Below are 27,374 nucleotides of genomic sequence, written 5' to 3' on the forward strand. Positions count from 1 at the left end.
ATTCTGGGTATAGCAGCAGCCAAAAGACCCACTTGGCAGTGAGTAAATCCATGTAGCTCTTTTAGAGCAAAGACATCAGTAACCCATTGAGCAAAGAGACAGAGTCATGAGAAATGATTTGTTCTAAAATGGTATCTAGAGCTACAAAAATAGGACAGTCCTCCCATGCATCTGCCCATGTGGCAAGACTGTTAGTCTCCCTCTGAGATTTTTAACCTTATCCATATATATGGCAAACAACTCCATTAGTAGAGTTATCTGTGAATGCAAACTACAACAATACATTATATATGTGCACTAACATATTTGCTGAATTTTAAAGTACGCAGCAATATGAGAGTTGGAGTGAGGCTGTTGTTTATAACGTATATCATGAAATGAAGAACAGATGATCTAAGAATGAACATTTGTTGGAATGATCTCTCTGGGCTTAAATATTTATTTTACTTCCTCCACCCCCTCCCTTTTTGACAAAGTACTATATTTTCCAAAATCTACAATATGAAACCATGGAAGGTTTATGATAAAATCACCTCAAATTGCTACCATAAATTATTACCTCCTACATAGTCTCTTTTTCTGCAATGTGCAGTTAATCAAGGAAGCAACTTATTCATTCTAATTAAAAAGCTGATTCTCAGAGTTTTATTTTAGGTGTGAGAGGGGGTTCTTGATTTCTGGGGAAAGAAATACATGGTCGCCCTATAATATGTACTGTACTTTCACTTCCATCTCCAGGGTTTTGTATATGATCCCAAGGAAGGACACCCCTTGTCCTATTCTTCAGGGCAAGCGGGAGTCCATCACTGTAAAAGTTCAAGGTTTGGAAGACAGTCTTGAAGGAAACGATGGTAGTTTACACAGTAGATATTTGGGAGACACACAAGAGTTGATGAAGATCAAAATGTAAAGCCCATTAGAGAGGATGAAGATTTATTTTCTCTGTTAACTCCTGCAGGGTGTGGTGAGAATCCCATTGCTTATTTCCTAGGTTTTTTACTTGTTCTGATAAATTATTTCACCCAAAGCTCATTTATCCTTGTGGTGCAATGACTCATCTGTTTATTCATCCATTGACCATTCATCCTTCTATCCAGTCAGCCATCCAACCATCTCCTAACCAACTAATACATCAATACATATGTATTGAGCACCTGCCAAATACAGTGTAAGTCTTGAAAATTCAAAAATGAATGAAACAATGATCTCTGCCTTTGAAAAACTCCCAGGTCAATATAGTCACGCAATAACATTTGCTTCACTCCTTGAATTATTTTTCTAAAACTTGATGACGTCAAGGGATCTACCTTGCTATCAGAATAAAACTAGTCAGTGTGCAATTTGAGATCTTTTCTGAATTCATCCTTAATTACTCTTGTAGCCTCAGTGTGTACCACGTTCCTTCTGAAGGCCCACACTTTGGCCCAGGCACCTACTTTCTGCTCCTTATACTTCTGGTCCTTGTACTTTCCTGTCTCCTTAACTTTATTCACATTGTTCCATTAGTCCTGAATGGGATTTTTCCAATTTCAGGGTGCAGCTCAAATTCTTCCTCCTTCAGGAAATTATTCTATTTTTTTACAATCCAACATTATATTGTACTTCTACTGAGGGCACTGTTCCTTGAGCACAGCATGTTCTCCTGTGTGTGCAATCCTTTGCACAAATTATTCTCTTTCCCTGAATGGCATCCATTTCCCTTTTCTACCTGTTAACCTCCTGATCTTTCAGGTTCCAATTTTGATGTTACCTCCTTCAAAAAATCTTCTTGGTCTCTAAAGATTGGGTCAGGTGTCTCTTATGTGTTCTCGTAGTGTCTCGTATTTCCCCTAGCAAAGCACAGTAGGTACCTTGCCATGTTGACATGCAATAGGTACCAGCAATAGGTATTCAGTGAATGTTTGTTTAGTTGAGAACATTGAGTTGAGGCACCACAATTTCCCTCAGGAAATGTACAAGCTGGAAATTGAGAGTAATGTTTTACCACATGGCCAAACAGCATGTGAGAACTGGAGGGAAGCAGGTGAGCATCGAGGCTAAATATTCCCACCCCAATATGCATACACTAAAGTTTCTTATACAACTTGATTCAAAGCATAGTGTTCATAGGGTAAGAATAACAATTCTCTGTCTAAAATACTGCAGGTATGGATTCAAAGAGCCGAATCACTGAGAGCTGTAAAATCGATTACGTGCAGGCAGTTCGTTTTTGATTTCATTTGTCCTTGAGGAGTGGGTGTCTTTCCTTGCATCTCAAGAAATCATTAAAGTCTAGGTTAATCAACAAAATTCTTCCTTAGTAGCTGTGCAAACAGTGAGCATGGCCCTGGGGACAGGGTCATTTCTGCAGTGTATTCAGGTTCTAGAAGTTACTGTTAAAGGAACCCAAGGGAGCCAACATCAGCAGGTCAGGCTCTCTGGAAGTCACCTGTTGTGGAGATCTGTACAGAGTATATCTGATTCACAAACCAGAATAAACAAACCTGGGGATTCTTCATAATTTGTGTATGTGTGGGGGAGGGGGGATTATTACTACTCTCAGGATGTGGTAATTAGGGTCACATTGGATTTGGTTCATTGGATTTTAAAGGTAATGAAACCAAATTTTATAATCACAGTTTGGGGAAGATTTGGGGCTTCTGAGTTGTATATCATTAATTAAGCCATACCAATGTCCCCCCTTCTTTTCCAAATAATCCATACTTTTCACATTTAAAAAGTGAGCTAATATAAACCTATGGAGCATAGGACCTTAACAAATTACAGGTTGATTTCTCTGTCTCCAATCAGGTCTTCACTGTAGGAATTGTTTGTTTGACTCTTAAAAATCTTCAAAGGGAAAGATTCCATAACTTCTTTTCGTTTACTAGTTCTTTTGTCTTCCTTAAAGTAATTTCGTTTACTTCTGTAATCATTCTTCCTGCAGCAATTTAAAATCCTGTTTTCTTTTTGTGGTCTTGACTTCAAATGACAGCATTCCTTAGTGTGCTAGGATAAATGAAGCAAACTTTCAATTATCTGTGCTAATGGGGTAGGCAAGTGAGGAAGAGTACAAATAAATGAAATTTAGCATAGTCTCCAAACCTCATTTTGGCTATTAGTTTTGACATTTTCTCCAACTAAAGTTTCGAAGGGTCTACTAAAAAGCAAAACGCTTATTTGAATTTCATGCCTTTTCTTCTTCATTGGTTTATTCTCTGGTGGAGGTGATAATGATCACTGAGATCCCCAAAAGAGAGGGAGACAGTGGGAGATAGAGGAGTCAGGGATGTGGATAAATTGGAGGCTACATTCATGCATTTGTATAAGCTTTAGGTTTCTGGCTTACCAATCTGCTTTCTCCAATTGCTCTATAACTTCATTTAGCATTGTAAGTCATGAAATCATTGTGCATGCATGTCATTTTGGATGGGAAAAATGTGCACTTGAACAATATTCTGCATTGAGCATTGGTAATGTATCCAGTCTGAGCTCAAAATCCATGAACTACATAACAATTAGGTGCAACTAAGGAAACTGAACTTGGCATTTTGTAAAAATGGGACAATAAAATAATAATTGCTCCTTAGTAATTAAAAATGCAGCCAATTAAAGGCATGTACATTTCCATAAATGGAAGAACCTTACATTTTGCATTTCCTGACTGATAGGATTAAACTTCCAAAGGAAGTGTGAATTAATGCAAATGTTAACATGGCTTCTCCTAAATCCTTTTCTACTTTTACCACCATGAACAGAATATAGAAAAGCAAAAATACATAATGAGAGGCCAGTCTCTGCTTGTTTTGTCATTTATCCAAGAAATACCAAGCATGCTTAGAAACTGTGGAGGGAAACGGGGGGGGGGGGATAAATTGGGAGATTGGGATTGACATATACACACTACTATATATAAAATAGATAACTAATAGGGCCTAGTGTATAGCACAGGGAACCCTGTTCAATACTCTGTAATGACCTGTATGGGAAAGAATGTAAAAAAGAGTGTATGTATATGTATAACTGAATCACTTTGCTGTACACCTGAAACTAACACAACATTGTAGATCAACTACACTCCAATTAAAAAAGAAAAAGAAACTGTGGAAAATTTAGCAAGACTTCAGGTAGCAAACATCTACAGAGATTCTATCTATATCATCTATATGTATATATCTATATCATCGATAGCTAGATCTATATAGTGAGATGTAATTTCATATGGCATATCCATGTAGTTCAGAATCCCTGATAGGAAACTCCCGACTGGCTTTCTCTTTTCAGAGGCTGTCATACTTAGTGGTCCCATTCCTTAAGTGAGAGCTTCCTCTTTATTATGTACAGCAGCCTTTCTCAGATGACTGCCTGGTTGTCCTATGTCCCCAGCAAAGGGTTTGTTTCCTTCTTTGTTCCTCTGCTTGTTCCCTTTCTAGTGGGATCTGAGTTCTATGATGGCAGTCCATTTCCTTTAGACATCTCTTCTTTCCAACTGGACCCCTCACTCATCGCCCTGGGCTGGGGAAGTGCAGGTCTCTACAGGGCTGCCTTTGCATGCCTGTGATCCTGTAAGGTCAGGCATGTTGCAAAAAATACCATCCCAATTGAACTTTGAACCCCACGATGCTAGGTTTGTGGCTACAACTATGGTTGTGTCTACTGTAAACTACTTAGGACATTAGAACATTGGGGTCTGGATTGATGCTTATTTGCCAGATTTTCTATGGAGATGGGTATAAGAAATAGCATGCTAGAAGATTTCTACTTTTCTCTGCTTTATATGTTTGACATTGCTTAATAAACATTCCTGTGTATTTCTTCTCATCTTCACCTGCTCATTTATTGAATATCTCACTGACATTAAATATTTTCTAACCAACAATTGTAAAAGCTTATGCTTATTTTTATGAAGATTTATTTAAGATGCAATTTCCAAAAGTGTTTTGCATTGTAAAAGCTGGAGTCATCTGTCAAAAATAAATGCCTACCTGCTCAACCAAAGATACAGAAAAACACGGTGTTTGAAAAATGAGTTTCCATAGAACACAAGTTACAATGACCCATAAAACACAGTTCTTTGCATGCTGTCACATGCAAAGTCTTCATTCAGTTTCAAATGACTTTTAAATAGTTTCTGCAGCTCATCCTCTCTTGACAATAAATGTATTTAAATTTTTATTTCTCACTGTTGAAAAATCACTTGTGAAATTCAAGGTTTTACGGTTCAGCCATGTTGGGAGGACTCACTGCTAAAAGTAATTATGGTTCAGGTCTGGTGGTTCCTGGTTTCACTCCTTTTTAAGGTGCTGAGGGGCGTGTCCCCACCAGAGTTCCCAAGCTTACAGCCAATCAGAGCAGGACCTCTGGTTGAACTCTCCTCTTAAGATGTCAACTTGTGGTCAGAGATGACTCAGTCTAGGTGATGAGAGGTGGGGAAGGGCAGCCTGGAACCTCAGGGTTCAATTCCCATCTTCTTTTTCACTGACACAACACTGCATTTTATGGTTTGTTTTTAAATCTCACAATTGACTTCAGAGGAAGTCTTTTGTCAGTGTCCAGAAGTTTTTTGAGTTTTGAAAATAATATTGTTTTAATTTTTAAAAATCTGAGCAAGCCAGTTTCAACATCTCAGGAGCATTTCTAACTTGCTACCATAGCTTAGTCCTCTATGCTTTAAAATAGAGCCCACATTCCCTGATTTCCTCTCTCAGACTCTTCCCAAGGGGGTTTTGTGAGCTCCACAAACCCCTTCTGGTTATTTCCTATGTGGACTGTTAGGGGAACCTATTTGGTTTCACCAAATTCTCTTTCTCAGGGCTTCCCATCCAAAGGAGGCTTGTCCCAGGTTGGGTTCTCCAGAAGCGGATGGATGTTGGAGTGAAGGATGTATATGAGGGGTCGACACCTGTGGAAGGAAGTAGGTTTGGCAGAGGGTGAAGTTGAATTGAAATGCTGGCCAGACATCCCATGGGAGCTCTGAAGTTTCTATATTCCATCAGAGTTGTCCCTCAGGGAGTTGAAATGGCCAAGCCTTTATATCATGCTGCAATCAGTCCTTGGGTGTGGTCCACCCCTGAAAGGGCATGGCCTTGGTTGAGGAGGGTCTCTGCCACTGCGGCAAACCTTGAAGAAGTTGGCAACTAGGGGTCCTTTGCTGACAGCATTCCCAGCAGCTGGGACAACAGTTTCTCTCTTGAAGGGGATTTGGGCATCACATCTCCACGTCCACTGCAAGTCTTTTTGCTACTCTGGGTCTCAGGACATGCCACAAGTATCTCACACTTCCTCTAGATAGATATGTGAACAGGAATAATGGGCCCAATTATTCCTTTTTTTTTTGGTCGGGGGGAGCAGGAGGGGGCTCTCTTGTGCCTTGCAGGATATTTAGCAGCATCCTTGGTTTCCATCCACTAGCTGCCAGCAGCAGTCACCCCTTCCTCAAGTTGTGACAACTCAAAATGTCTCCAGACATTGCCAGATGTCCCTTGGGGACAAAATTGTTCCTGGTTGCAAACCACTGTGTTACATGGGCAAAAGGAAAAAGTATACTTTTGATTTCATAATTTAAATCAGCTGATACACTTAAGCAGAAAGAAGAAAAAACATCTTTTGATATTATGAAGAAACGTTCATTCATAATTATTGTGCCAAAAGAATGATTGCTAAAGTAGTGAGGGAAAAAAGAAATCTGTGCTTCAGGGTGGAGATTACTAGGCATTAAATAAATTTGCATGTGAATAGAATGCTAAGGTTTTCTTTTTTCCCAAGTGTTCTGTAAATTTGCTAGGGTACATTTTTCTCCTTTTTTTCTCTTTTACTTAAAGATGTGAGATTACAGATTTCACCTTTTCCCTTGTTTCTCCAATCTGGCTTTGGTACATCATGTCACCTGGGGAAGTTGTATTCTGGGTGAGGTTATTGGGTGGCGGTGGTTTCTAACTAAATAGTTTGGTTAGTTGTAACTGAAGGTAAAAAGAAAACTCAGGAAATTGAAATAAGACATTTTTATTTCTTGCTTTCTCCTCATCTCCAGATGTGGATGACTTCAATTTATGTCATTTTAACATCATTTTAACAATGAATCTAAAACTGATGTTGATTTCTTATAGATTTTTCAAGGTTGCTCCAGGAGAGCTGTTGATATTTTCTCCTTGTCAAGGGTGGAAGAATGACGTATGAGAAAACAGGGACTTTGATACAACATAATGCTGGACATAAAGTTTCTGTGAAAGTTTTCTTCATGACTGCTGAGGAACAGATGATTAACAGGACAGAATGTTTTAGGTATGTTTCAAATAATTGCATGAACTTGATCCTGAGATATTCTCCCAAAAGGGAAGGCACAAGATTTCCTCTGAATGGAAAATTCATATTTGAAATGTCTGTGTGAAGGATATAAGCTACAATATTTCCATTTCAAAGCAAGAGAAAGATTGGGGAGAAAGAAAAATGAGTTAAGTAAAATAACTACAAAGAATTTTGATTTGGTAGAGAAAAAAATAGATTGTAATTTTAGAAAACATACAAACAGATTCGTGGTGAATTCTGAAACCTTATGTATTTATAAATATTTAAAATTGCTTCTCAGTGTGTCCCTTTAAAATTGTTGGCAGGTACTTCTCTCCATTAGTGATTTGTGATTCTTTCCCAGAATTATCAAATCCCATTAAATCGACAGGTTTTATGAATTGTGTTCCGTGCCATGGATGTAAGACTAATACAAAACACCTGCTCAAATTCTTGAGCCTAAAGTATTGCCAGAGTAGTGATTGTTCAAGAGATTCGAAGCTTATAACAAATCTCTTTGAAGTGTTCTCTGAGAATGCACTGTAATATCACTCTGTGCCTTTTGGACTCATTTCACTCATTTTGCCCACTCCCCAACTCTCCTCCCCTCTGGCAACCACCAATATGTTCTCTGTGTAGATGAGTTTGTTTTCTTTTCTTTTTTTTTAGATTCCACATATAAGTGAGATCATATGGTATTTGTCTTTCTCTGACTTATTTCACTTAGCGTAATACCCTAGAGGTCCATCCATGGCAAATAGCCAGATTTCATTATTTTTATGGCTGAATAATATTCCGTTGTGTGCGTGTGTGTGTGTGTGTGTGTGTGTACTATATATATCTCACAACTTATTTATTGCTCTGTCCATGGGCACTTAGGTTGTTTCCATATCTTGGCTTTTGTAAACAATGCGGCAATGAACATGGGTATGCCTGAATCTTTTCAAGTTAGTATTTTCATTTTCTTCAGATAAATACTCAGAATTGGAATTGTTGGATAGTGTCGTGGTTCTACTTTTAATTATTTGAGAAACCTCCATACTGTTTTCCACAGGAGCTGCACCAGTTTGCATTCCCACCAACATTGCACAGGGCTCTCTCTCTCCACATCCTCACCCACATTTGTTACTTCTTGTCTTTTTGATGATCGCCATTCTAACGAGTGTTACATGACATGCACAGCATGGTGACTGTAGTAAATAATGCTGTATTGCATATTTGAAAGTTGCTAAGAGATTAAAGCTTCAGAGTTCTCATCATAAGAAAAAAAAATTCTATAACTGTGAATGATGACATGTTAACTAGACTTATTGTGGTGACCATTTTGCAATATATACAGATATCAAGTCATTATTTTGTACCCCTGAAGTGAACCTAATGTTGTATGTTGATTATAACTTAATTTTAAAATAATTAAAAAATCACTCTGAATATCAAAACGTTTTCATCACTTCAGTGTGACCCTGTCTGTTATAGCTGAAACAGTACGAGTCACATACATTCTGATTCATGGGGAAAGCAGGCAGCTGCCCACAGAGTCTGATTGGATTGGCCCAGAAAAAGGGATCCAGCCTACACAACTCCTCAGGCAGGGAACAACATGTCCCAGTGCTTCACAGTGCTTTGCTGGACATGCTTTTATGGGGGACATGCTTTTTTGTGTCCCAGCTTGGTGGCCATACCCCTTGAGAAGTTACTACCAACACTGCTTGCTTAGTTACTGTTATTAAGAGTTTGATAATCTTTTTTAGATTAGAAAGCGTCCATGGTCTGATAAAAAGGTTGGTACTCCACAGAGATTTATGTAAAATTAGAACATTATTGACTTACAGCAATAAACATAAGTTCTGCCCTCTCCGTGGATGGCTTGGTAAGGATAGGAATCTGAGCGAGAGGAATTGGTTGGATGATCTAATCCACTAGTAACCTCCAACCACGATGGCCTGATTCTGCCATGCTGGTCCCCTTCTCGGGACAGCGCTGGTGACATTCCTCAGCTCTTTTCCAACAGAAGCCTTGTAGACCGAGACACTGAAAGCGCATTCGGGCCTGGTGAAAACTTTTTTAAAATGTGCTTCCCAGCGAGGAAAATATGTTTTGTAAAATATTTGTAACAATATTTACAAATCTTGTATTAATAACATTGTCAGATGTCATTTCACTTTTTCTTTGTAATATGCTTTCTTAAAATATCCGGGTTATGTTGATTATATTTTGATTATAGTTTGAGTTCTTCTGAACCTCTTCAATCTCCTGCATTGTGTCATTTGTAAGGTCGTTCTATTTTAACATTTTCTTTAACATTTATTTGAACATATAAAAAAAGCACACATAGTCTAAATGTTTCTCTCGGTGAGTTTTCACAAACTGAAAACACCCAATGGAAACAGCACTGGATCAAGAAACATAATTTTTTCAATACCTAGGAAACCGCCTTCCTCTCCCTCTTGCCCTCTTCCTGATCTCTAACTAGTCACCTAAGGGTAAACACTATTTTGACTTCTGTAGCATAGAATAGGTATGTTGAGGCCAGTATAGTTTGCTTCATCAGAATTTTTGTTTCTAGGCTGTGGTGCTGATTTCAACCCTGCTGTTGCCCCACACCCTGCATGTAGGCAGGACACTACCTTAGGAAAGTCCACGCAAACGGAACTGTTCCAACAGCGTGATGTGCTCTGGGCAATGATACAGGTAGAGGGAGGGAGCATGGGAGGAAATGGGCATCATGGGAGAAGGACCTAGAAAAAGTGAGATGGGCAGAGGTCAAAGAAAAAGTCCATGTCCTTACATCTGTGCTTAGGAAAAGTTCTAGGGAACAGAGTTCTCATTTCTCTTTGCAACTTTCTTCTTGAGACCTCTGTATGGTTCTCATTGTTGACTTTGCCATTTGTGCTTGTAGAAAAAGATCAAGTGTTGCTTTTAGTACAAAATCATTTGGTAAGTATTAAAGACAAAAATACTGAGATTTATAAGAACATTGTGCTTACACGAGTATTTTATTTTAGTGCATTTCCAGGGAATGTCTTTCTCAGGGCTGAATAGGACCCATATTTTCCATTCACCAGCAGAATATTAGTTACTAACAAGAGGTACAAAGATCAGTCAAAGTATAGGATTGCATCATTAGTGAGAGGGTGGAGGGTGAGTAGAAATTGATTGCTTCAGGTGTGGATTCTTAGTGAGCAGTGAGAACTACTGCGGGGGGAAAAAAAAAAAACCAAACACACACTGAATAACTTCCAGAAAACACTCATCAGCTCTCATCTGCTAAGGGCTGAGGCAGTTCTTTTTTTTCTTTCTTTCCCTCTTTAAGGAACATCAGGCGTGAGTGCCCTTTACTAAATATGGGAGTAAGGAGTAGCAGTGCGACTTATCCAACTTCAGCATAGGCTGAGAGCAGCACCTTTTCTTAACCCCAGCATGATTCCTGGAACGGCCACATCCTAGAAGAGCATGGCTCAAGCAATCTCCTTAATAGCTCCAGCCGCTTCCCCTCTCTTGCATTTGAAACAGACCTCACTCTTCCAAATGCAACAATGTTTCAGCTGTTAGAGCATGTGACTTATTAAGGCAACTTAAGGGAGTTATTTTCTTTCTCCTGATCTACTTTTATATGGTTCTCTGCGTTCTTCCCAGCAAAGCTAGGGTTCGGACTGGAGCCAGGAGAGATGCAGAGCTAGGCAAGGCTGGAGACTCACTACTCCCGTTCCTCCACACATGCAAGAGAACAGCCATACCTGCCAGTTGGAAGAGGCTTTGTATATCCTGTGAAGTCTTGGTAGTCAGTAGGCTGGGGATAAAAAACCCCTGTTAGGTCTGGTACTTTCCATTCAGGTTCATTCTGAGCCCTGGGAATCTCACTGAGACCCACATAAAAAGAATGTTCTGAAGTCCATCCATATTTACAGCTTGCTTTCTGTCATGCTTTTTTTCTCTAGTCTCGGTTCTCTTTGCCTTCTCAATTTTGACCTCGATGTCATTTTTTCCCCATTTGTGTCCCTACTCAAATTCCTCTCTTATGCCCAGTAGGTTTCTTTTGACTCCTGCTCTCTCTTCACCTGGTATTCAATTTATCTACCACTTTGTGAAGCTGGGTCTACCAAGGTGAAACTCTGATGAATCCTTGTTTCTATGTCCTAGTTATTCCCAAGAGGGACAGCTCAAGCTGTGGTTTAGTGCAGGACTCTCCCTGTGCCTTTTCCACCCCTCCTTGCCTCTTTCTTTTTCCATCTGTGCCAATTTATTCATTTATAATGAAAAATACAAATGCCAAGTGTATTGCAGTGCTTGTTTTGTTAGATTGGCTTAATTTTTTCCCTGTAGGTGAAAGAAAACTTGCTTAGCAAACATGGAATCAGACATAGCATAGTCGATTATTATTTGACTGTTTAAGCTATGCATCTCCAAAACAGGAAAGTACTTTCCGCTTGGGTCATGTGCTTGTGCTTGGGAATGCTTCCGCCGTGTTGGATGGTACTGCTGTTATGTGTGGTGGAGCTTGAGGATCCTCCTTTTCCATGCCCCAAGGCAGGCAGTTTATATGGCTAAAACTTTGGCTTTGAAAGTGCTTCTACCTTCTCAGCATCTCCTTCTTTTCTGCTTTCTTTTTCTGTTTTAATGATGCATTTCTACACTTCTCTCTTTTTTCTTCTTCTTCCTATCTTTAGTTTCTTTCCCTGGAAAGAACTCTCTCTTCCTGCACATCCTCTGCCTTACTGTACACTCCTGGCAGTGCACCTCTATCTGTGCCCTCCTGGTCTCTGCTTCTATTCATTTGCCACAGAAAACCAGATTATCAGTGGTGACTACAGACAGATAGCCACAGAATCTATATTTCTTTACATTTCCTGGAATTAGGAAAGAGCAATTATCATTCATTCTTAATTTCTCTAGCTTCAGCAATGTGGCAGGGACCAAGGTACATCAAAGGCTTTCGGACAACCTCAACTAATTGTCAGCCATGGTAATGACCCATAAAAATACCACTTTGGGGCTTTTGATGCATTATTATTTTTAGTGAGTGTTATATAATAATGTTTACCTTAAAAATTTTATTGTTTATTTATCTTACCAAGGTTGGGGTGTGGTGGGAGAGGCACATCTTAGGATCTGTTCTTAATTAGTTTCTTTAGGACTTGCTCTTAGCAGCATTTTTCTGTGTTTTGTTTTTTCCCGGAGTAAATGAGTAAGTGGGGGAGATCTCAGACTTGATGGGAAAATGAACCCAAGAAGAATTAAAGATGGGTAATGATATCATTCCTTTCTGCTTTCAGTGCTCCAATCCCACATGTCCATTAACTAAAATGAAGGTGCTATAAATGAATGAAAGGTAGACTATTTCTAAAGAAAACCTTTGTCTTCATTTTTTTAACAATGAATGAACTCCAATTAGCTGTTTACAACATATTGCCAAGTAGGACTCCTACCAAAACTGTTTTAATGAACAACAAAGACTCATTTGTAAGTAGCCATTTTCTTCCCTCAATGACATTATGAAGGTATGTTTTTGGCTGGCTGATCATTCCCTCTGCAACCTGGCTTATATGGATTTACTCAGATCCTTGCTACTCAAAGTATGTTTATGTGTTGATAGCATAAGTATCAGCAGGGAGTTGACAGAAATGCAGACTCTCAGGGCCCCATCCCAGAGCAACTGAGATGTTTTTAACAAGATTCCCCAGGTGATCCGCTATCTCCCCCATGGTATAATGTTGATTGTTCTCAATTAATGTCTTGATTTGATCGCTATCGACTCCAACTGGTCTACCCAACCGTGGAGCATCGTCCAGAGAGAAATCTCCAGCACAAAACTTTGGAAACCACTTTTGACATGTTCGATCAGTCACAACACCTTCTCCACACACTGCACAAATCTCTTTTTGCATTTCAGTTGTGTTTTTACCTTGCTGGAAATAATAAAGCATAATATGCCAAAAATGTTTTTCTTCCATCTTCAATATTAAAATGGCTACACAAAAATTCACCAACTTTGATGTTTTTTTTAAAATGCATGCTGATATGACAGCTGTCACATACAGTCTAATGCAATTGTTTCAAATGACAGCTAAGTACTCCTAGAGCCATCTTATGGAAAAAACTGAATGAACCTTTTGGCCAACCCAACATTAAATTTCACTTATATTTATAGGCTAAATGTTACTGTTTTGATTTTAATTCAAATTGTATTATCTAATAACTTATTTCATGGGCTTGCCTTATCTACTTTAGAGAAAAATATCTATTAAAAGCTGGAGTCATACCCAGATCCTCTTTCAGTCTATTTAGCATAGATGGACTTTGTCTACAGGATTCTATTTGAGGCAAGTTTTGACATCTTGGCATTTCCTTTTCTGTGGAGTATTGTAGTGTTTCCTCTAATTGTGTATTGGACAATTTCCTCCAGCCCTCAGTAGCAATCTATATATCATGTTTATTCCCTGAATTAAGAACCTAGAGGGGTGGGATAGAGAGGGTGGGAGGGAGACGCAAGAGGGAGGAGATATGGGGATATATGTATATGTATAGCTGATTCACTTTGTTATAAAGCAGAAACTAACACACAATTGTAAAGCAATTATACTCCAATAAAGATGTTTAAAAAAAAAAAAAGAATTCCCAACAAACTTAGAGAAGTCTCCTGATGTATGTTCAACGGAAAATATTTGGAACCTAATTGATAAGGTACAAATTTCTCAAATACTCTAAAACACATTCAAAGGTAAGTTTCAGCTTTTGGTTCAAATAGGAGTGAATGTGCAGAGTATCAGGGCAAAACTCTACTTATCATGGTATACACTTTGCATTTCTTATATCTACTTTGTCTTTTATCTTTGTGCTTTAAACAACAGCTCTAAGTGGTCCAAACATGTACAAGCCCAAAACTATGAGGCAAAATAAAAATAAGTCACATTTGCTTGATATCACTTCAAAAGTAAAATTTATTGATCAGTCTGGTAATCCATATTTTCTCTTTAAACATGGATAATACTATAGCTATCTGGATGGCATCCTTTATCCTACTTATTTATAAATACTCCCTGAGGTTAAAAAAAAAAAGTTAAGGATTGCCACTTTATTAAAAAAACACTTTTTAGACATTAATTTATTTGCAGATGAATCTCAGATTATTGTAAAACTAAACTATAAACTCTCTGAAGGCAGTATTTTTGACTTTTTTTCCCACTGTTGTATCTTCTAGCACCTAGGACAGTGCCCCTGCAGATGGTATATGATAAATATACTTGCTGACAGAATGAATAAATGAATTAAAATATTAAAAAGATGAAGACTGTAAAGACTCTTCAGAATTAAACAGTTTAGATTCATTTCTTATTGGTAGCATTTTGCCAAAAGTGTCTTTGAGTAATAAGAGTCTCCCTGTAGACAAGATCTTATCTAAAACAACTAAATAATGGAAGCCAAAGATAATTGTGATTCTTAAAAGAACTATGTAGGAATAGTCCCAACAATATGCCCAGTTTACCTACAGCTCATCTATTTCATGGCTTTTATCTATGATGGTATCACAGCTGAAGTGCTTTTCTCTTAAAGCGCCTCCTTTTCCCATTCCTTGATCTGACCCCATCACTTGACTTCTGGTAACAAAACTGTTCAGAGGGATTTTCTTTCCACTTCACACCCATCACCTTCCTGGCCTTGATATGGAGCCAATTTTTTCTTTTAACCTTGACTTTGAAGGGCTTCTCTCTACATGGTTGGATGGAGGCATGGCTCTCTGCTAAATTTATCTGATAGGCTCATAATCCCCAATTTATCTCCCTTTTCCTTATGGAAGAACATATTCTATGTTGATGGTAGGGTGGGTAGACATGTGGATAGGGAATGACTGAGTGATATTTTCCCTTTGGGGCAAGTTTTGTGGTCAGAATTCACTTCTGTTCTCTCCCATTTCACCTCTATGTCCTATAAAAAGGCCCCCCAAGAAAGTTGGTCTTCCCACACACCTGGTGAGTTCTAAAGCTTTTCAAAAGGGCTCATTATTTTTAAAATGTATTTTATAATTCTAAAAGGAAAAGGAAACTCTGTTGTTTTCTACTTCGTTTTACTTCTATGAGCAATTCCACACATTTTGTGGACTGGCCTAGGAAACTTAATTTTTACTGGGAAATACATTATATTAAAAAAATTTGTTAATGAACTTTCACAAACTGGGAACTGTAATATACAGTAAAGTATGTTTATAATCTAAAGTCATAAAAATTTTTGGAAGAATTGGAGCAAAGGATAACAATTCCTTAAGCCATTGTAAAAGCAACCAATTATCTATCCAACTGTTAGTAAAAACAATTTGTAGGCTTTATCATAAGAGGTACATTCACAAGCAAAGTGAGTATTGTGGAACCAACACAGTAAGGTGGCCAAGAGGTGTGGACTCTCTAGTCAGAATCCTAGTTTTTCTATTTACATGTTCTTTGAGATCAGCAGGTTACCTTTCCTGTTGATGTCCCAGTTTTCTCATCTGTAATGAGACATAATAATATAACTTCTTTATAGAATTATTGTAAGGATTAAATAAAATACTACATGTAAAATGTAAATGCAGTGATTATCATGCTTAAGTGCTGAATAAATAGCAGTTCTAATAGTCTTATACGTGTCAATACTTTGTATGTTTATCCATTTGAAAATTCGGCTGCCTTTGAATGAATCTAAAAATTAACATCATGTTAAGACATGCTGAGAGTTTTACATCATGTGCTCTGTGAAAAAATGGTATGAGAGTGGGCTGATTAGCTAGAAAGGGAGCTTAGCCCACCCTAGCATCCACATCTTATGCAATTTGTCCTCTTCCATTTGATGTTAGGTGCAAATGATGGCCCTGGAAAGGAAGCCAGGTGCTTATGTTGGCAATAGTATTGGCAAATTTGAAGATGCACTGACATGTTCCTTATGAGAGCTAAAGGTCTACTTGCTATATTTTTTACTCCTTAAAAATGTAGGTTGCTAATATCACTCTTATTTTGCAAATAAATAAAATTCAGGTTAAATACTCCATAATGTATGGCTATACTACATCAGTGGTGGATCAAATATGACAACTCAAACATTTTTGTTCATGTTACAGAGGCAGAGATTCCAATGAGGACAGATAAGAGCTTCAAGGCACAGAACTGGGTGAGACATAATTCGGGCAAATATTGCTATTTGAGCCAGGCATATAATAAGAGGGTGCAACCAAAAGAAGGAATCACACTGGTTTTTTTTTTAACAGTGAGAATTTAACATAAAGAATTGTTAATTAATGACTGAAGAATTGACAAGGCTAAAAAGACAACCTGAAGGTATCTCCAAGGTAACAAGGTTGATAGCAGGGAAAAGCTATCAACTGCGGGGCTGAGAGAGGCTGAGAACATAAAGGGAAGGGTTGGAGTTATTACAATTTAAAAGCTTGGAGGAGTGGGCTGGTATTTGGATGGTCAGAGGAGGGACCCTGTGGACTTGGGATCTGAATTCCTAAGGAGAGGACACTGGCTACTGCTGGTGTCTCTGAGTGGGCCTGATCATGATGAAGTTGGAGAAAACTGCAAACTGGATTTGACAGCTGTTCCTGGGATTAACTGCCAGGGTGAAGAAGACGCATTGCTGAGTGGTGCTGTCAGGAACAGAAAGCCCTCAGAGAGTGAACAGGAAGCAGCAGCCCCTCTCCCCTCCTCCAGCCCTGCAGTCTCCCTCTAACAGCCCTATTGGAAGTGTCTAACAGAGCCAGCCAGCAAAACAGAAATGCAACTCATAGACTCCTTGTCTCAGCATCACAAATTAGAGAATAAAAGGATGGGTTTCAAGCTGAGACACCATGACATAATATCTAGCACAAAGAGGGTCTATAGGGTAGTGACTGAATTTGGAGGAACAAGGCAGAATCAGCAGTTCCATGAGATCTGTCTGTCCTTCCTAGGGCAAATGGGGCACCACCAGATAGGACATCCAGGATGACTACCTGTGGGGAAGGCATGAAACAGTCTTGGGGGCACGTCCCTGGAACTTAATGTTTTGGCTGCTGGTCTTATGGCAGGAATGCCACAGCCTGCTAAGTGTTAAGCTGAAGCTGTCGCAATTATTGTTGTCCTTGTCAAAATGACTCAGAAGCTGAGGAGGGTCTGAGGCTGTAAGTGAGGGTCATCAGTGACTACTGTGGTGGTGGGCAAAGGGGGCTGAGAACCTAAGTTGGTGCTTATAATATTCCATAGAGACAGAAGCCAATGCTCCCAGAGGCAGACAGGGAATTCTTGTCTTAGTTTGCAGCAAGTGAGTTGTGAGAGAGAGAGAGAATGGGAAAGAGGGCTTTTTAGTATGTGTATATTGACTAAGAGAGAGTAAGCAGTCCTCAGGACACTGTAGAATTTGATGATGGAAAACTCCCACTCATTCAAATCTCCCAAGACCGCTGGTCAATCAGAGTCCATGGTGAGGGATGATGTGGCCCCAGAGCAAGTTAGTTCTTCATTGCCTAGAGCTGGCGTTCCTGGAGCTCTACAATGTGACCCTCACTCACTTCTCTAGGGCTGCCCACTCCCATTCCCTACCAACATTATAAATCACCTTGGAACATTGCAGATAATACTAGTGCTGGATCCCTCCTGGCCCAATTAAATGAGATTATCTGGAGATGGGGCAGGGGCACTGGTATTTTTTAAAAGTTCCCCATGATATTCCAATGTCAGCCAAAGGTGTGAACCATGTGTTATGAGAATCCAATGTCCCAACTAATCTGGTCTATTTTTCAATTCAATTTAATTCAACTCAAAATTTTAGATATATACTGAGTACTTAGCAATATACTTGGTACTGGAGATACAAATGAGAGAAGATAAATATCTTATGATTCAATAGGAGAGACCAAGACATACACATATATGATTTAACCTGGTAAATATTATTATATTATGGATAATTAGCTATTGAGAAGGATGATAATTAATTCTACCTGGGGATGTGTGAAGAGAAAAGATGGGAAAAACCTCCCAGCACAAATGAAAATATGCATCTAGAGTGTAGAAGATTAGTCTACATTGAGTTGATTCTTGGAGGATGAACAGGCTTTTAACAAAGAGCCTGAAGCATGAGGGAGCATGCTATGTTCAGTCATGATGAATAGTTTATACAACTAGAAAATTGATTGAATTGGGTGAAGCTAGAGATGAGACAGAAAAGGAACCACACTGTAAAGGGTTTTGAATTCCACATCACTTGAACATCCATGAGAATCCAAGCACTAGGCTAGATCCTCAAGGTACAAGAATGAATAGAAGTCAGTACCTATTTTTAAGATGCTCTCGGTTATATGCATGAGTCAGATACAAAGTTGTGTAGGGAAGCAGTGCAGGCAGAGAGAACTACATGGACAAAAACACAGTGGCTTGACAATGCCTGTAATTTCAGGACTGCCAAATGTGTGATAGGGATGGATGGAGATAAATCTTAAAAGGCAAATTGAAATGAGATTGGAAGAGCATCGTGTACTGTCTGAGTTTGGATTTTACACTATAATTAACAAGGGACTGTGAGGATTTTAAACCATATCTGATTTAGAACTAATAATTTTGGTGGTATTATATAAATTTTGACTTTATAGAAAGGTGGAAAGAGAGACTGGAGAACAAAAGACCAGGTAAGGACTATTAAAGTAGTCTAGACAAGAGGTTTTCTGATCTAAGGCAGCTAGATTTTGTCATTAATGGGTATTGTATTTTATGGGGCTTGGGAAGACAGGAAAGGAGAATTTTTTCCTTTGCCTACTTTTTGGTGAGAGGAAAGAGGATACCTTGTGTCTGAGGTATCTGGGTTATCCAGGTGGAGCAGTGGACAAAAATATGCCTCTAGATTAATCTAGATTGGAAATGGCTACGTGGTGCCAGCCGCTTGTAAGGGATAGATGATGCCAAGTAAACAGCCAGACATGAACGGACTCTTGGGGTTTATCAACATGTAGAGAGGAACAAAAGAAGGGAGCATGGGCTTCCCTGGTGGCGCAGTGGTTGAGAGTCCACCTGCCGATGCAGGGGACATGGGTTCGGGCCCCGGTCCAGGAAGATCCCACGTGCCGCGGAGCGGCTGGGCCCGTGAGCCATGGCCGCTGAGCCTGCGCGTCCGGAGCCTGTGCTCCGCAATGGGAGAGGCCACAACACTGAGAGGCCCGCGTACCGCAAAAAAAAAAAAAAAAAAAAAAAAGGGAGCCGAAGGAGACTAGGAAAATTAGGAGGAAATCAGGAGGGATGAACATTTCAAAGATCGAGAGCCTCTCTAGATATTAAGGGGAAGATCATTTCAAGAGGAGTGGATTAGGCAACAGTGTCAAATACTGAAAAGAAGTCAAAGAGGATACAAAAACTAAGAGAAAACCCCTCTAGACCAAGTTCCATGGACACAGGGACCATATATGTCTTTGATACATATTAGGTGCTTAACAATGTTTGTGGAAAAAATGAACGGATTTATATTCTGCATTTACCTTAAGGGTCTTTACTGTTACTGTTCTCCAACTTTCTCTTGCTTGTATATAAGATTATGTATATTTCAAAATAGAACCCATATGAATATTTCTCTGGTTTTCAAAGAACGGAGACAGAAATAATCTAAAAGGAATATAACTATATTTTTCTAGTTAAAAATTGGCATTATTTTGCCTGAAAAATATTTTTCCCGTCATTTTCAAATAAAGGATATATTATGCATTAAACAATAGAAGATGAAATAGCACATATTTAATTTCCTATGTCATTAGAAGTACGTTCCTTTTGACCTTTACAAGTTAAATTCAAAAGTTAATTCAATTTTCTGACTAAAGACTATTAAGGTTCTGAAGCAAGGATCTAGGTTGGATTCAGAAAGATTTTAATGAGTTGGAAGTGAGTCAAAAAACATTCACTACGCATTTTCAAAACTGCTCCTACTTGGTCATGACTTTCTCCCTAATGTTTTCATAGTTTGTCCCTTATCAAAATTAAATCCCATTAGCTGGTCAACTACTATATTAATTTGAAGGTAGCCAAATGTCTTTCAAGGGGCCTAAAAAAATTTATAGATTATTAAAAAACTATATCACTTGAAAGGAATATGACATATTTTTTTTCAGTAAAGAATCTTCAAAACTGCTGTAAACCTAAATATGATTTTTAAATCATACTTGTACTCTTCTAATTTTTCATTTGATAATCACATTCAATAGGATGTTTAGTTTTATATTCTCTTTGAAGGAGAGGCTTATGAAGGTATTTAATAGATTATGTGAAATTTTAGTTGGTTACTGTAAACTAACTCAGAAAAGATTCTGTTTTGAACATTACATGTACACATATACTACCCATTATAGATTAGTAGGGAATGTAGATGGCATCTTTTTATTAGTGGTTTGAGTTACTGTCTTAGGTTAGTTTCTCCAGAAACAGGCTCAGAGAAGAGGATTTGTGACCAAGTGATTTATTAAGGAGGTACTTCTAGGAGAAGCTAGCAAGAGAGTGGGAAGCCGGGCAGGGAAGGGGACAGGCTAAGCAAGGCTGGGGTTTCAGACAATGTATTTCTTGGCCTCAGCTTGAGCCCAAAGGAGAGCTCTGGAGCATTCGATACACCTCTGAGTGCCTTACCCTGGGCAAAAAACTGGGACTGTCTAGTTTGGTATCAGCTAGACATTCATTAAGGTCTCTGGTGAGGGTGGGAGGAAACACAAAGGCAAGGGGAATACATTCCCAGAACTTTCTTCTACTTTATTTGGGCAAAGCAGTGCTTCCAGTAGCCTGAGGACAGGCCTTTGAGGAGAGTCTGGGATACTGGCCACTGAAATCAAAAGGGATAGGTGTAGGTGATGAGGGTTAGGGAGGGGGTAAGAAATTGTAGAAGGGATATGAAGTAATCTCAGTGGAGCAAAAACAATATGTTTTATATAGTCAAAACCTAAGTTGCTTGAAGAGATTTGGATTTCCAAATTCCTCTAATTTCACTTTAGTTCCTGATTCGAAAGTCCACACCAACAAGGTTTTGTGTAACTACTTATAGGGCATTTGTTGCTTGGTTGCAAGTTAAAAATGTTCTGTTTTCTTTATAGACAAAACCAGGTGGAAATTCATTTAGAGACATACTAGCTGGCTAGAAGGAACTGTTCTTTATTGCTCCATTTTTATTTTGAGAGGCTCTTTTCCTGTCCTAACACAAACTTTTCTATGTGACATGCTTCCATAGTAGAAATAGGTACATGATTCACCAAGATAACTTCCATATCACATTTGACAAGTGACCATTTTTTCTCATTCAACAGAATTTTTCCAGGTCCACAAGAAGTTTGTTTTGCTTTTGTTACGGGCAGTCACTTTTCTTATCTTAGTTTGGCTAAGATATTTTTCAGTCCAAGGATAAAGAAGCCATATAAAAGTATACGGTGAAGTTTTAACTCAAAAGCACTTTGCAAAAATCTCTAAGTCATTAGTTTCTCTTTATGAAGAGTGTGAGAAGTTAGTTGGTACAAGAGTTCTGTCTTGGTTTGCAGTAACTGCTGAGAAGATTAAGAAAAGTACTGATAGTTTAAAAGATGTGCTAGCTTTGCTTTTGCAAAAAGTGATAGTCTGAGCTCCAGTGTACTCTGAAAAAATTTAAATTTTGATGGGAGAAAATATGACAGAGATCTTAAGACTGTAACTAGTATTTGTTGTGGGTTCAAATATTTCAATATTGCATTGACAAACCACAGACAATAGGCAATCCAGGTCAGAGGTCAGAGTTTACCCCCCTGCTTTCCCTTTTGTTGAGGACTGAGACAGGAAGATGTTTTCAAACTGGGGGTGAGAGGATAATCCAGTCTCTGTTACTTCATCTTGGTTGCAAGTGGAAATTGAAACTTTGCTTTCTGAAAGTTGATTTGATGTTTAAAAACAGCCCAAAGAGGGATTCCAACCAAGATGGCAGAGGAGGAGGACGTGGAACTCACCTCCTCCCACGAATACATCAAAGATACATCTACAAATGGAACAGTTCTCACAGAACACATACTGAACACCAGCAGAAGACCTCAAACACCTGAAAGGGCAAGAAAGGTCTCTAGGTAACCGGGTAGGACAACAGGAAAAAAAAAATAAAGAGGAAGCGGTATGGGACCTGTGCCCCTGGGAGGGAGCTGATAAAGAGGAAAGGTTTACACACCCTGGGAAGCCCCCTCATTGGTGGGAAGATCAGCCAGGACAGGAAAGGAGCTTCAGATCATCAGAGGAGAGTTCAACAACTGGTTTGTGACAGGCAGAACAGAGAAAGAACTGCATACACTGTCGGTGCCAGCGCCCTGAGTCCCCCAGCCTGAGACGTGCATCCACTGCTATGGGTGGGGGCTGGGTGCTGGAACTTGGGGTTCAGAGGACAGACCCAGGGAGAGAACTGCTGTTGGCTGCGTGGAGACAGCCTGAAGGAGCTGGAGTGCAGGACTGCCGCTTTGGGGGAATGACCCCAGCCGCCACCTTGGCCGGTTCCCGCGTGGGCAGGTTTTGTAAATTCAGCACCTGTGGGACATCTGAATGGACAATGGGTGCTCCTGCAGCTGGGACAGGTCTGATCTTAGCAGCTGTGGGCTTTGTGGGCTTGTCCTACGGGGGCTGGGCCGGGCCAGGGTCTGAGCTGCCTCCCAGCTCCCACAGCGGGTCCAGGTGCATGACTATTGCAGTCCTGGGACCTGACTTCAGTGGATCTGCCCTGGTGGCCTTGTGAAAGCAACACCTGAGGGATTCAAGGTCTTACTGCTGGGATTCCCAAGGTCGAGACAGAGCCACGGGCAGTGCCAACAACAGTGTACTTTGTGAGCCTGCACAAAAGGTGACAGGTGACAAAACAGAGTACACTCAACAGTGAACAGTTGTGACAGAGGAGTACATAGTGGCTCCTCTCCCAGTGTGATGCACCCACCTCACACCAAAGATCAGAAACATAGCTCAGAAATGGACCTGGGGGTTTCTACTACAACAACTAGGGAGCAGACCCTGCCCCTGACAGGGCTGTGACAACCAAAGAGCACCACAACACCAGTCGCACCTTCTGTCAAGGGGAAAATGGCCAGCATACACTGAGGAAAGAGGTGGCAGGCATCCATACTAAAAACAGCCCTTGCACCAAAAATATTAAACCCAAGCAGGCTACACAGGGACGATCCTACATAAAAATAGCCCCCCAAGACCACAGTAGAGAATTGTTTCTCCTAAACTCACAGAGCGAGAGAACTATAAGTAAAATGAAGAAGCGGAGGAACCACTCACAATTAAAAGATCAAGAGGGGCTTCCCTGGTGGCGCAGTGGTTGAGAATTCACCTGCAGATGCAGGGGACACGGGTTCATGCCCCGGTCCGGGAAGATCCCACATGCTGTGGAGCAGCTGGGCCCATGAGCCATGGCCGCTGAGCCTGCGCATCTGGAGCCTGTGCTCCGCAAAGGGAGAGGCCACACCAGTGAGAGGCCTGCGTACCACCAAAAAAAAAAAAAAAAAAGATCAAGAGAATTCCCCTGAAAGAGCAAACAATGAAACAGACCTCTTCAGTCTAATAGACACCAAGATCAAAAAGGAGATAACGAAAATACTGAAGAAGTTAAGAAAGGTGATCGACAGAAACACACATTACTGTAAACAAGAACTAGAAACTATAAAGAGGAACCAAGAAAAATTAGAAAATGTATTTGCAGAGATGAAAGCTGAACTAAAGGCAATGAATAGCAGAATGAATGATGCAGAACAAAGAATAAGTGATCTGGAAGATATGATAATGGAAATCACCCAATCTGAACAGCAGATAGAAAGCCAAATGAAAAAAAAAAAGAAAGCAATATCAGAGACCTATGGGGTAATATAAAGTGTGCTGATCTATACATCATAGGAATTCCAGTAGGAGAAGAAAGAGAAAAGGGGATTGAAAATGTATTTGAAGAAATTATGGCTAAAAACTTCCCAAACCGAAAGAAGGAAACAGATTTCCAGGTCCAGGAAGAATAGAGGGTCCCAAACAAGATAAACCCAAACAGACATACACCAAGACATATTATAATAAAAATGGCAATAAAAGCAGCAAGAGAAAAACAAAGAGTTAATTACAAGGGAACCCCCATAGGGTTATCAGCTGATTTCTCTACAAAAATGTTGCAGGCCATAAGGGAGTGGCATGATATGTTCAAAGCCCTGAAAGGGAAAAACCTGCAATCTAGGATACTCTACCCAGCAAGATTTAGAATAGAAGGAGAGATAATGAATTTCTCAGACAAGCAAAAACTAAAAGAATACAGCACTACTAAGCCTATCCTAAAGTAAATATTGAAAGGTCTTCTCTAACTAGAAAAAAAAAAAGTAAGACTCTATAGGGAATAGAAAATCACAATTGGAAAGTAAATCATGTAAATATGCCAGTACACAGATTTAAAAAAATCAAAAATTTCTGTGAAAGTGATGATAGCCACAATGAACAGCAAAAGGATGAACATGAAGATGTAAAATAGGACATCAAAATAATAAAATGTGGGGGAGGAGAAAGAAAATATAGATTCTTTTTCTAGAATGTGTTTGAGCCTATATGACTACCAGTCTAAAGCAAGTAGATATAGGGTTTATATACTTGAAAAATAGGGTAACCACAAATCAAAAACACACAATAGATTCACAAAAACCAAAAAGAAGAGAACATAAGCATAATACAAAAGAAAATCTTTAAATCACCAAAGGAAAAAGTAAAAGAAAGGGACAAAGGATGACCACTCTCATGACTTCTATTCAACATAGTATTGGAAGTCTCGGCCACAACAATCTGACAAGGAAAATAAATAAAATTATTCAAATTGGTAGGAAAGAGGTTGCATACAGAGATCAGTTGCATTTCTTTACCCTAACAATGAAATATTAGAAAAATGAATGCAAACAAAAAAATCCTTTTTAAAAATCACATCAAAAAAGATAAAATACCTGGGAATAAACCTCATCAAGGAGGTGAAAGACATATGCTGAGAACTATAAGGTATTCATAACAGAAATTGAATATGATTCAAAAAAATGGAAAGATATCCCATGCTCTTGGACTGGAAGAATTAATATTGTTAAAATGGCTATACCACCCAGAGCAATCTACAGATTTAATGCAATACCTATCAAAATACCCATGACATTTTTCATAGAACTAGAATAAATAATCCTAAAATTTATATGAAAGCATAAAAGACCCAGAATTGTCAAAGCAATTCTGAGAAAAAAGAACAAAGCAGGAGGCATAAATCTCCCAGACCTCAGACAATACTACAAAGCTACAGTAATGAAAACAGCATGGTATTGGCACAAAACAGAAATACAGATGAATGGAACAGAATAGAGAGCCCAGAAATAAACCCACACACCTCTGGAAAAATAATCTTTGACAAAGAGGCAAAAATATACAATGAGGAAAAGACAATCTATTTAGCAATTTGTGTTGGGAAAGCTGGACAGCTGCATGTAAATCAATGAAACTAGAACAACACACCCACACACCATACACAAAAATAAACTCAAAATGGCTTAAAGACTTATAAATATAAGATAAAACACCATAAAACTCCTAGAAGAGAACATAGGAAAAACATCTCTGACATAAATCATACCAATGTTTTCTTAGGTCAATCTCCCAAGGCAATAAAAATAAAATAAACATATGAGACCTAACCAAACTTATAAGCTTTTGCACAGTGAAAGGAACCATAAACAAGACAAAAAGACAACCTACAGACTGGGGGAGAAAAATTTGCAAATGATGCAACTGACAAGGGATTAATTCCCAAAATATTAATCATTATCTACCTATCTCAGAGAGCTAATAAAATTCAATATCAAAAATAAAAATAAAAAAATTAAAAATGAGCAGAGGCCTAAATAGACATTTCTCCAAAGAAGACATACAGATGACCAAAAGGCACATGAAAAGATGCTTATCATCACTAATTATTAGAGAAATGAAAATCAAAACAATGAGCTACTACCTCACACCAGTCATAATGGCCATCATTAAAAAGCCTACAAATAATAAATGCTGGAGAGGGTGTGGAGAAAAGAGAACCCTCTTACACTGTTGGTGGGAATGTAAATTGGTGCAGCCACTATGGAAAACAGCATGGAGGTTCCTCAAAAAACTATAAATAGAGTTGCCATATGATTCAGTAATCCCACTCCTGGACATATACCCAAACAAAACTATAATTCAAAAAGATACATGCACCCCTATGTTCCTGGCAGCACTATTTATAATAGCCATGACATGGAAACAAATGTCTATTGACAGATGAACAGATAAAGAAGATATGGTATGTATATATATATAATACATACATACATACACAATGGAATATTAGTCATGAAAAAGAATGAAATAATGCCATTTGCAGTAACATGGATGGACCTAGACAGTAATATTATTATTATTACTTAAGCGAAGTAAGTTCGAAAGAGAAAGACAAATAACATATGATATCAGTTATGTGTGGAATCTAAAATACAACACATATGAACATATCTATAAAATGAAAACAGACTCACAGATATAGAGAATGGAGTTGTGGTTGTCAAGGGGGAGGGTAAGTGGGGTAGGGAAGGATTGGGAGTTTAGGATCAGCAGATGCAAACTATTATATATAGGATGGATAAATAACAAGTTTCTATTGTATAGCACAAGGAACTATATAATACCCTGTGATAAACCATAATGGAAAAGAATATGAAAGACAATATATATATATGTAATTACGGAGTCACTTTGCTGTACAGCAGAAATTAAACACAACATGGTACATCAAGTATACTTCAATAAAATTTAAAAACAAACAAACAAAAAACAAAGGAAAAAGAAAAGCTCAGGCAATCCATTTTGGAGACACTAAGTCATTTCCATCACCGAAAGGACTGGTCATTTCTCCTGCCTTTTATTACATAAAACCAACCTAAAGGGCCTGATTTACCTCTTAGTGTAATTGTACAATCTGTCTGTCATTCTTCCCTTCCCCCACCCTCACTCATTCCCATAGTTTTCCAGTGTGAGAAGGAGGTAAAATAGATTGATTTCTTCTCCCAAAAACATGACCTTGTCTTAGCTTCTAAGAGGACTTTTCTGGTTTGTTTTGTGCAG

This window comes from Kogia breviceps, chromosome 6, assembly GCF_026419965.1.
Source record: "Kogia breviceps isolate mKogBre1 chromosome 6, mKogBre1 haplotype 1, whole genome shotgun sequence".
Lineage (NCBI taxonomy): Eukaryota > Metazoa > Chordata > Mammalia > Artiodactyla > Physeteridae > Kogia > Kogia breviceps.